This window comes from Eschrichtius robustus, chromosome 6 (assembly GCF_028021215.1).
Source record: "Eschrichtius robustus isolate mEscRob2 chromosome 6, mEscRob2.pri, whole genome shotgun sequence".
NCBI lineage: Eukaryota > Metazoa > Chordata > Mammalia > Artiodactyla > Eschrichtiidae > Eschrichtius > Eschrichtius robustus.
This window is the reverse complement of record NC_090829.1, coordinates 6160702-6172785: the sequence shown is the minus strand read 5'-3', so window position 1 is coordinate 6172785 and position 12084 is coordinate 6160702.

Sequence of the window (12084 nt, the reverse complement as noted above, 5' to 3'; positions counted from 1 at the left end):
TCTCCAAAGCTCGCTTACTGTTTATTTTGGGGCAGCTGGCCCATCTCTCTGGTCTTATTTATTTTACATTTGTCATATGTTGTTAGAAGTAGTTCACCCGTGTGATCATTGATTAGATGAATTTTTTTAAAAAAGCATAGGATTTGGTATGGAGACTGTTACTGAACATGTTTTAGTTTTATTCCCCTGACTTATCTGATATCGTATCGGGTATATTATAACTGCACGCTAATAAAGAATGCATGAATGCATGGAAGGGGAATAGAAGGATGAACAAATAAAACATACAATAAGTTTATTTATAAGGTAAAAGACGAAGGAAGCATTCTCTCTTTTTCCCAAGTAGATTTCCTCGAAAAACAACATGTTTTATTTAATAGAATGTACCACGCAGAAAATTTTATTATTGGAAGGGTCCTTATATGTCATCTATTTCAACACACTCATTTTGTAAATTGGCAAAAGGAGAGTCAAAAATAAACTCTCCGTACAATTTATCAACCAAACCAGGACATTTCTGAGCTTAAAATGGAGCACCATTAATGATTTCATCGGTGCCACAGGTGCTAATTGGAAGTGTTCCAGGCAAACTAGGATTACGAATCAGCTTTCCCAAAGATGGCCCATGACTTGCCAATGGTCCTAAGAACTGATGTTAGTCATCTCTTTTTTCCTCAGTTCAGCATTTTTTCTGACCACACCTGTCTCTTTTAATACATTACCCTTAGGTTATATTATTGATCAAATACTATTTTAAAGAATTATTAAAAATATTCAGAGCTTCCCATGAAATCAGTCTGAAGCCTTAGCTTTCTTCTCTGGCCCTATTCTACTTCCTTCATTCCTTTTCCCCCAAGAATACACCCTCTGAAAAAAAAACAACTTTCATGAGAGTGCCGTTTCAGGCTCTGCTTCTGGGGGACCCAGCTGAAAACAACAGGATGGGTTGTACACAGCAAGGGGCAGAATGTTCAAGAAAAAAGAAAAGTTGGGGAAAAGATAGTTTGGGGGTCCCTGTTCTGCTTCCCTGTACCTCAAACTTCAAGGATAAAGATGGAAGCCTTGATGGTGCTGGTTGGGCTCAAGAACCAGGGAAGTCCTAAGATTGTAAATAACCCATTAAAGGTAAGGGTACAAATTGTGTTCATAAGCTCCCTGGGAAAGGTGAGGTGAGCCCAAAGGGGGTTTATCTGTGTCCCCAAAACAGGTGTGTTGAAGCCCTACCTCTAGTACGTGAGAATGTGACCCTATTTGGAAATAGTATTTTGGTAGATGTAATTAGTTAAGATGAGGTCCTTCCTCCAATGTGAATGGTGTCCTTATAAGAAAAGGAGAAGAGACACAGCCCTGTAGAGGAAGGTGATGTGAAGGCACACAATGAGAAGCCCAATGTGAAAACAAAGGCAGAGATGAGATTGTGCATTGTATCTACAGTCAAGGACTGAAGGCAACATCCAGAAAAGTAGGAGAAGGCATGGAATGGGTTTTCACTCTGAGCCCCAATGAAGAAAGCTAACCTATCAACACCTGGACTTTGGACTTCTAGCCTCCAGAACTGGGAGAGAATGACTTTCTGCTGTTTTAAGCCATCAAAGTTTATAGTCATTTATTTCAGCAGCCCTAGGAAACAAATATACCTAAGTATACAATAGCAGTAAGTTAGCATAAGCTAGGCTTTTGTTCATAAATCTGGCAGAACAATATCTGTACCAGTGTGGCTGGCAATTGAGCCCTGCCTCTCCCACTTCTCACCTAGAAAGAATCCAGAGAAAAGAAAACAGTGTGCAAAAGAGGCTTTGTTTTGTCCTACCCTGTAAAGCATTTTGCTTCCATTGAGTCCTGCATCTTCAGCTAAATACATCACAAACATGCAGCGGGTATGTTTATGTAGTCTTTCCCACCATAACCCAACCCACCTGAAATGCTCTGACACTCTTGAAAATAACTCTGATTAATGAATAAAACATGATCAACTAATAATTAGCACTTGAAGATGAACTCTTTAACAGGAGGGTAATTCAGTACTGTTCTAATTGTTTTCTCCAGCATCAGACCTTAGCTGACATTTGGTGTTAGCTTCAGCATAACAATTCCCAGGCTATGTTTAGAAAGACTATGAGCAGTTTCCTAGGACTTGGCCAGAAATTATTCACAATGCCTGGATTACACACTTTGAAAAATGTGAAGTTGTATGTTAGTCAAGATTCCAAATCTAGCTTTGGCTTAGGCTCCTGGCTTGGAATATTCAACAGAAACTTATGATCGACCATAGTGTTCTATTTCTAAGCAAAACAACATGAAAGAGACCTTTGCTATTAGATAGTTAGCAATTTAAAAATCCCAGAGGTTAATCAATGTCACTGTGTTAGTTTATTGACCAGGCAGATAATAAGGATAGATATTTTTGCACTCTATGGCTAATTCTATATTTTGAACGCTGTTCCTAAATATGGCAAGGAAGGGGGGTTATTTCAAATGTTAATAATAAAAATACTTTTATATGGATTTTTTTCAAACTAATCATCTGGCAGCTTCCAGGTATTTGGGGGAAAGTTGTATGTGGCTCCCTCCCCCGCACCAAAAAAAAGAACCAAAATGGAGCAAAGTTATGTTCAGAAACATTACTATTTCTAAATTTTTCATCATGTTTTAACTTGAAGAAAGAATAGAAGAGAGAAGGATTTATTTTTCGTGTGTAAGTTACTTGGTTTCTTCCTGAAATCCAATTTCTGCTATTAGCCAAAGCCAAACTCTCCTGAAGGAAAATGCAAAGAAAATGACAGAATCCCTTTTTGAATATAGTCACCCACACCTGAATCAAATCATTCCTCGGTGTCAACTCCAAGAAATCACACACAATCACTCCAGTCCTTAATTTCTTGTAGGTCATATTCTAGTGAAGGGAGACTGGACTGAAATTGATGTTGGCAAAACATTGTCCCTTATGAAACCGCCTATTCAAAATGAGAATCAAAAGCACTGCAAGATAAAACCAGCAACAATGAACTTGGGGAGGGGGCTGGGGAAAAGGTGCAGGGATGCAGAAGACCCTGAAGATCGGCTGGCAAAAGAGTATGTGGTAGTTGAGAACCAATAAGCTGTACTGGGGTTTGCAAACCCAGTGATTACAGGGGCCTGGCAGGAAGCAGTTACTGGGGCCTCCGAGTCTAGATCATAATAAACTGTACTTCCCTCCTTTGTCCAAAGGGGGCAGTCAGTTCAATAGCGGCCAATAGTTGCCTAGTAGGAATGGAGCACTAGGGTTCTTAGCTTTTTCTGATTTTTCAAGAGAAATCAGACTTTCCAACTTAAAAAAAAATTTTTTCTTTTTTTAAAGATATTTGGGAGCTAATTAAAATTTGTGTAAAAAACAATGTTCAGGCAAAAACAAACCAACAAACAAAAAAGACACTTTTTGTGCCCTATGGAAACATGGGCTATTATCTCACAACCTCCTCTCTGCACGGAATTTAATTTCAGCGAGGGCCAACCACTGGGTTTCAAAGTTATAAATGGAATGATTGTTCTGTCTTACACTTAATTGAAATATCCTAAGTGAAAAGTCCTAAGATGAGAATTCTTGTCTTTCTAACGTGGGAGAAAGAAGGGACCATGGAACAGATCCAGCAGAGATGAATAAACACACTATATTTTCCTTTTCTTTTTCCTGTAAACAACAGATTTCTTTTTTTTTTTTTTTAACATATTTATTGGAGTATAATTGCTTTACAATGTTGTGTTAGTTTCTGCTGTATAACAAAGTGAATCAGCTATGTGTATACATATATCCCCATATCCCGTCCCTCTTGCATCTCCCTCCCCCCCTCCCCATCCCACCCCTCTAGGTGGTCACAAAGCACCGAGCTGATCTCCCTGTGCTATGCAGCTGCTTCCCACTAGCTATCTATTTTACATTTCGTAGTGTATATATGTCAGTGCTACTCTCCCACTTCATCCCAGCTTACCCTTCCCCCTCCGCATATCCTCAAGTCCATTCTCTATGTCTGTGCCTTTATTCCTGTCCTCTCCTTAGGTTCATCAGAACTTTTTTTTTTTAGCTTCCGTATATATGTGTTAGTGTACAGTATTTGCTTTTCTCTTTCTGACTTACTTCACTCTGTATGACAGATTCTAAGTCCATCCACCTCACTACAAATAACTCAATTTCGTTTCTTTTTATGGCTGAGTAATATTCCATTGTATATATGTGCCACATCTTCTGCATCCATTCATCTGTCAATAGACACCTAGGTTGCTTCCATGTCCTGGTTATTGTAAATAGAGCTGCAGTGAACATTGTGGTACATGACTCTTTTTGAATTATGGTTTTCTCAGGGTTTATGCCCAGTAGTGGGATTGCTGGGTCATAAGGTAGTTCTATTTTTAGTTTTTTAAGGAACCTCCATACTGTTCTCCATAGTGGCTGTATCCATTTACATTCCCACCAACAGTGCAAGAGGGTTCCCATTTCTCCACACCCTCTCCAGCATTTATTGTTTGTAGATTTTTTGATGATGGCCATTCTGAACAGTGTGAGGTTTGCATTTCTCTAATAATTAGTGACGTTGAGCATCCTTTCATGTGTTTCTTGGCAATCTGTATATCTTCTTTGAAGAAACGTCTATTTAGGTCTTCTGCCCAGTTTTGGATTGGGTTGTTTGTTTTTATGTTATTGAGCTGCATGAGCTGCTTGTATATTTTGGAGAATAATCCTTTGTCAGTTGCTTCATTTGTTACTATTTTCTCCCATTCTGAGGGCTGTGTTTTCATCTTGTTTATGGTTTCCTTTGCTGTTTAAAAGCTTTTAAGTTTTATTAGGTCCCATTTGTTTATTTTTGTTTTTATTTCCATTTCTCTAGGAGGTGGGTCAAAAAGGATTTTGCTATGATTTATGTCATAGAGTGTTCTGCCTATGTTTTCCTCTAAGAATTTTATAGTGTCTGCCCTTACATTTTGGTCTTTAATCAATTTTGAGTTTACTTTTGTATGCAGTATTAGGGAATGTTCTAATCTCGTTCTTTTACATGTAGCTCTCCAGTTTTCCCAGCACCACTTGTTGAAGAAGCTGTCTTTTCTCCATTGTATATTCTTGCCTCCTGTATCAAAAATAAGGTGACCATATGTGCATGGGTTTATCTCTGGGCTTTCTATCCTGTTCCATTGATCTATATTTCTATTTTTGTGCCAGTACCATACTGTCTTGATTACTGTAGCTTTGTAGTATAGTGTGAAGTCAGGGAGCCTGATTCTTCCATCTCTGTTGCCCTTTCTCAAGATTACACTGGCTATTCGGGATCTTTTGTGTTTCCATACAAATTGTGAAATTTTATGTTCTACTTCTGTGTAAAAGGTCATTGGTAGTTTGATAGGGATTGCATTGAATCTGTAGATTGCTTTGGGTAGTAGAGTCATTTTCACAATGTTGCTTCTTCCAGTCCAAGAACATGGTATATCTCTCCATCTGTTTGTATCCTCTTTAATTTCTTTCATCAGTGTCTTAGAGTTTTGTACATACAGGTCTTTTGACTTCTTAGGTAGGTTTATTCCTAGGTATTTTGTTCTTTTTGTTGCAGTGGTAAATGGGAGTGTTTCCTTAATTTCTCTTTCAGATTATTCGCTGTTAGTGAATAGGAATGCAACAGAATTCTGTGCATTAATTTTGTATCTTGCTACTTTACCAAAGTCATTGATTAGCTCTAATAGTTTCCTGGTAGCATCTTTAGGATTCTTTATGTATAGTATCATGTCATCCGCAAACAGTGACAGTTTTACTTCTTCTTTTTTGATTTAGATTCCTTTTATTTCCTTTTCTTCTCTGATTGCTATTGTTAAAACTTCCAAACTATGTTGAATAATAGCGGTGAGAGTGGGCAACCTTGTCTTGTTCCTGATCATAGAGGAAAGGGTTCAGTTTTTCAACATTGAGAATGATGTTGGCTGTCGGTTTGTCATATATGTCTCTTATTATGTAGAGGTAGGTTCCCTCTGTGCCCACTTTCTGGGGAGTTTTTATCATAAATCGGTGTTGAATTTTGTTGAAAGCTTTTTCTGCATCTATTGAGAATATCATATGGTCTTTACCCTTCAATTTGTTAATATGGTGTATCACATTGATTGATTTATGTATATTGAAGAATCTTTGTATTCTGGGATAAACCCCACTTGATCATGCTGTATGATCCTTTCAATGTGCTGTTGGATTCTGTTTGCTAGTATTATGTTTATGATTGCTGCATCTCTGTTCATCAGTGATATTGGCTTGTAGTTTTCTTTTTTTGTGACATTTTTGTCTGGTTTTGGTACCAGTATGATGGTGGCCTCATAGAATGAGTTTGGGACTGTTTCTCCCTCTGCTATATTTTGGAAGAATTTGAGAACGATTGGTGTTAGCTCTTCTCTAAATGTTTGATAGAATTCACCTGTGAAGCCATCTTGTACTGGGCATTTGTTTGCTGGAAGATTTTTAATCACAGTTTCAATTTCAGTGATTTTGATTGGTCTGTTCATATTTTCTATTTCTTCCTGGTTCAGTCTCAGAAGGTGGGACTTTTCTACGAATTTGTCCATTTCTTCCAGGTTGTCCATTTTATTGGCATATAGTTCCTTGTAGTAGTCTCTCATGATCCTTGGTATTACTGCAGTGTCAGTTGTTACTTTTTCTGTGTCATTTCTAATTCTTGATTTGAGTCTTCTCCCTTTTTTTCTTGCTGAGACTGGCTAATGGTTTATTAGCTTTGTTTATCTTCTCAGAGAACCAGATTTTAGGTTTATTGATATTTGCTATTGTTTCCTTCATTTCTTTTTCATTTATTTCTGATGTGCTCTTTATGATTTCTTTCCTTCTGCAGACTTTGGGGTTTTTTTGTTCTTCTTTCTCCAATTGCTTTAGGTGTGAGGTTAGGTCATTTATTTGAGATTTTTCTTGTTTCTTGAGGTAGATTGTATTGCTATAAACCTCCCTCTTAGAACTGTTTTTGCAGCATCCCATAGGTTTTGGGTCATCATGTTTTCACTGTCAGTTGTTTCTAGGTATTTTTTGATTTCCTCTTTGGTTTCTTCAGTGATCTCTTTGTTATTTAGTAGCGTATTGTTTAGCCTCCATATGTTTGTATTTTTTACAGTTTTTTTTCCTGTAATTGATATCTATCTTATAGTATTGTGGTCAGAATAGATACTTGATATGATTTCAATTTTCTTAAATTTACCAAGGCTTGATTTGTGACCCAAGATATGATCTATCCTGGAGAATGTTCCATGAGCACTTGAGAAGAAAGTGTATTCTGTTGTTTTTGGGTGGAATGTCTTATAAATATCAATTAAGTCCATCTGGTCTAATATGTCATTTAAAGCTCTGTATCCTTATTTATTTTCATTTTGGATCATCTATCCATTGATGAAAGTGGGGTGTTAAAGTCCCCTACTATTATTGTGTTTCTGTTGATTTCCCCTTTTATGGCTGTTAGCATTTGCCTTATGTATTAAGGTACTCCTATGCTGGGTGCATAAATATTTCAATTGTTATATCTTCTTCTTGGATTGATCCCTTGATCACTATGTAGTGTCCTTCTTTGTCTCTTGTAATAGTCTTTATTTTAAAGACTATTTTCCCAGATATGAGTATTGCTACTCCAGCTTTCTTTTGATTTTCATTTGCATGGCATATCTTTTTCCATCCTCTCACTTTCAGTCTGTATGTGTCCCCAGGTCTGAAATGGGTCTCTTGTAGACAGCATGTATACGGGTCATGCTTTTGTATCCATTCAGCCAATTTATGTCTTTTGGTTGGAACATTTAATCCATTTACATTTAAAGTAATTATTGATATGTACATTCATATTACCATTTTCTTAATTGTTTTGTTTTGTTTTTGCAGGTCTTCTCCTTCTCTTGGGTTTCCTGCCTAGAGCAGTTACTTTATCATTTGTTGTAAAGCTGGTTTGGTGGTGCTGAATTCTGTTAACTTTTGCTTGTCTGTAAAGGTTTTAATTTCTCCATCAAATCTGAATGAGATCCTTGCTGCGTAGAGTAACCTTGGTTTTTGGTTTTTCCCTTTCATCACTTTAAATACGTCCTGGCAGTCCCTTCTGGCTTGCAGATTTTCTGCTTAAAAACAGCTGTTAACCTTATGGGGATTCCCTTGTATGTTATTTGTTGCTTTTCCGTTGCTGCTTTTAATATTTTTTTCTTTGTATTTAATTTTTGATAGTTTGATTAATATGTGTCTTGCGTGTTTCTCCTTGGATTTATCCTTATGGGACTCTCTGTACTTTCTGGACTTGATTGACTATTTCCTTTCTCATGTTAGGAAAGTTTTCGACTATAATCTCTTCAAATGTTTTCTCAGACTCTTTCTTTTTCTCTTCTTTTTCTGGGACCCCTATAATTCGAATGTTGGTGTGTTTAATATTATGTCAGCGGTCTCGGAGACTGTCCTTAATTCTTTTCATTCTTTTTCTTTATTCTGCTCTGCGGTAGTTATTTCCACTATTTTATCTTCCAGGTCATTTATCCGTTCTTCTTCCTCAGTTATTTTGCTATTGATTCCTTCTAGAGTATTTTTAATTTCGTTTATTGTGTTGTTCATCATTGTTTGTTTGCTCTTCAGTTCTTCTATGTCCTTGTTAAATGTTTCTCTTATTTTTGCGATTTTAGATCATCTTTACTGTCATTTCTCTGAATTCTTTTTCAGGTAGACTGCCTATTTCCTCTTCATTTGTTTGGTCTGGTGGGTTTTTACCTTGCTCCTTTGTCTGCTGTGTGTTCCTCTGTCTTCTCATTTTGTTTAACTTACTGTGCTTGGTGTCTCCTTTTCACAGGCTGCAGGTTTGTAGTTCTCGTTATTTTTGGTGTCTGCCCCCAGTGGGTGAGGTTGGTTCAGTGGCTTCTGTAGGCTTCCTGGTGTAGGGAACTAGTGCCTATGTTCTGGTGGGTGGGGCTGGATCTTGTCCTTGGGGTGGGCAGAGCCACGTCCGGTGCCGCATTTTGTGGTGTTTGTGAACTTAGTATGACTTTAGGCAGCCTCTCTGCTAATGGGTGGGTCTGTGTTCCTGTCTTGCTGGTTGTTTGGCATGGGGCATCCAGCACTGGAGCTTGCTGGCCATTGCATGGAGCTGGGTCTTATTGTTGAGACAGAGTTCTCTGGGAGAGCTCTCACTGATTGATATTACATGGGTCCAGGAGGGTTTTTTGTTCCAATATCCTGGACTAGGCTCTCCCACCTTGGAGTCTCAGGCCCGACTCCTGGCTGGAGCATCAACAACCTGTCAGACACATGGCTTGGAAGAAAAGGAAGGGAAAATAAAAACAAAAAAACCCGAATAGATAGAATCCCAAACCAAATGGTAATAAGAATACTAAACAGACAAAATCACACAAAGAAACATACACACACACTAATAAAAAGAAAACAAACAAACAAACAAGTAAAAAAAAAAAAAAAAGAACAGTCAGAATCCTAGGACAAATTGTAAAAGCAAACCTAAACAGACAAGATCACCCAAAGAAACATACATATACACATTCACAAAAAGAGAAAAAAGGCAAATATATATATATATAATAAAAAATGAAAAAATAGTAAAATAAAATAAATAACATTAAAAAATAAATAAGAAGAATAGTAAAAAAATTTAAAAATTAAATTAAATTAATAAAAGGAAGAGAGCAGCCAAACCAATAAACCAATCCACCAATAATAACAAGCACTAAAAACTAAACTAAGACAAACATAAAACCAGAAACCAATCAGATGCAGAAAGCAAACCCCAGGTCTACAGTTGCTCCCAAAGCAGTTGGTCCCAAAGCAACTGCTTCAATTTTGGGAACCTTCATTGTCTAACCAGGTATTCTTCAGATACAGAGTTTTTCAAGTTGATTGTGGGGATTTAATCTGCTGCTCCTGAAACTGCATGGAGAAACTTCCCTTTTTCTTCTTTGTTCGCCCAGCTCCTGGTGTTCAGCTTTGGTTTGGCCCCGCCTTTGTGTGTAGTTCACCCTCAGGCTCCTGTTCCCCTCCCAGTCAAGAGGCAGTTAAAGCACAGGCTGATTAGGGCTCTCATGCTCACTCAAGCTGTGAAGGAGGGATACGGTAGTCATAATTGGAATGCAGAGTGAGCCTGAGGTGGAAGAGGCCAGCATGACATTGCAACAGCTTGAGGCACACTGTGTGTTCTCCTGGGGAAGTTGTCCCTAGGTCACAGAACCCTGGCAGTGGTGGGCTGCACAGGCTCCTGGAGCATTGCGGGTAGTGACCTGTACTTGCACACAGGATTCTTGGTGGCAGTGATGGTGGCGTTAGCGGTTCATGCCCCACTCTGGCGTCCGAGCTGATAGCCCATCTCTGGAGCTCGCTTAGGTGGTGCTCTGCCTTCTGTGGGCACACGGAGTGGGAATCCCCTCTCCTTGTGCACCCCAAAACAAAGATTTCTTGCCTCTTTGGCAGGTCCAGACTTTTCCCCAGACTCCCTCCCAGCTAGCTGTGGCACACTAGCCCCCTTCAGGCTGTGTTCATGCAGCCAACCCAGTCCTCTCCCTGGGATCTGACCTCCGAAGCCGAAGCCTCAGCTCTCAGCCCCCACCTGCCCCAGCAGGTGAGCAGACAAGCCTCACAGGCTGATGAGTGTTGGTCGGCACCGATCTTCTGTGTGGGAATCTCTCCGCTTTGCCCTCTGCACCCCTGTTGCTGTGCTCTCCTCCATGGCTCTGAAGCTTCCCCCCTTCCCAGCCCCTGTCTCCACCAGTGAAGGAGCTTCCTAGTGTGTGGAAACTTTTCCTCCTTCACAGCTCCTTCCCAGAGGTGCAGGTCCCATCCCTATTCTTTTGTCCCTGTTTTTTCTTTTTTTCTTTTGCCCTACCCAGGTACGTGGGGAGTTTCTTGCCTTTTGGGAAGTCTGAGGTGGTCTGCCAGTGTTCAATAGGAGTTCTGTAGGAGTTATTCCACACGTAGATGTATTTCTGTTGTATTTGTGGGGAGGGAGGTGATCTCCATGTCTTACTCCTCCACCATCTTGAAGGTCCTCCAACACATTTCTTTTGAGAAACAGTCATGAGACACACATTCTGTGAGTCACTAAATGTCTTAGTTGGTACTTGGAACAATTGTGTTATATGGTTTTTCTGTACTTCTTGGAATGGTAAGATGTTACAAACAAGTAAAGTAGAACATGTAGTTTACAGACTTAATTTGTGCTAAGGATCCTCTTCCAAAGAGCCTTAAAATTTAAACTAAGAAGAAAAATATTTCCCAAATTAGATACATTGCCTATGGGTTATTTATGGATGAAAGAAAAATAAGCAACCATCTTCATTTCATGAACTAAGTGAATAATAAAGATGTAAATGAACAAATTTCCTGAAACCACCATTAATGTTACATTTACCTGGACAATTTTACAATTGTCAAAGAGAGAGGAGACAATGGCTATGGATGTTTCTAGAGCTGCTGAGGGAACTAGGGAGATTTCATCCCATAAAAATACCACTAGTGACTTTCTTTTATTGAAACTGGAAAGTTCTTCTTAAGGAATTCCTGATTATTTGTTCACAGCTGCAAGTTTGAGTACAGGACCAGAGTCAGGATAGAATATGTTATATTTTACATTTCTCTGTCAATAAAATTGATAGCAGCTTCATTTCATATTGTGGAAACTGTTGGCGTATGAGGGGATTTTACTGTATGATTTAAAACAGAAAATGGCATGATACGAGTGATATGAATTGTTCTGATTATTATTAGTATTTTAGGACTTTACTGGCACACCAAGGGCTATTCTTTGGGTCTGCAATTAAAATAAATAATAACATCAACACAAACAATCACCATTCAGCTATCAAAATGTAAAACATATGCAAAAAATTCCATCTCAATGGTCCAAGTCCACCTGGGGACATATATAACCTTTGATGAAAGGTTAATCAGCATGCTTTGGCGGGATGAAAAGAGCAAAGCCATTTACTGAACACGTGGGCTGAGAAGGTGGCACAAATATGCAACCTGAGCATTTTGGCTTCTGCAGCTCATGCCATGTTCCCAACGTGAGGAGATGAAGCTGCTTTCCCCCAGTAGTTCCACCCCAGTGAAGCATT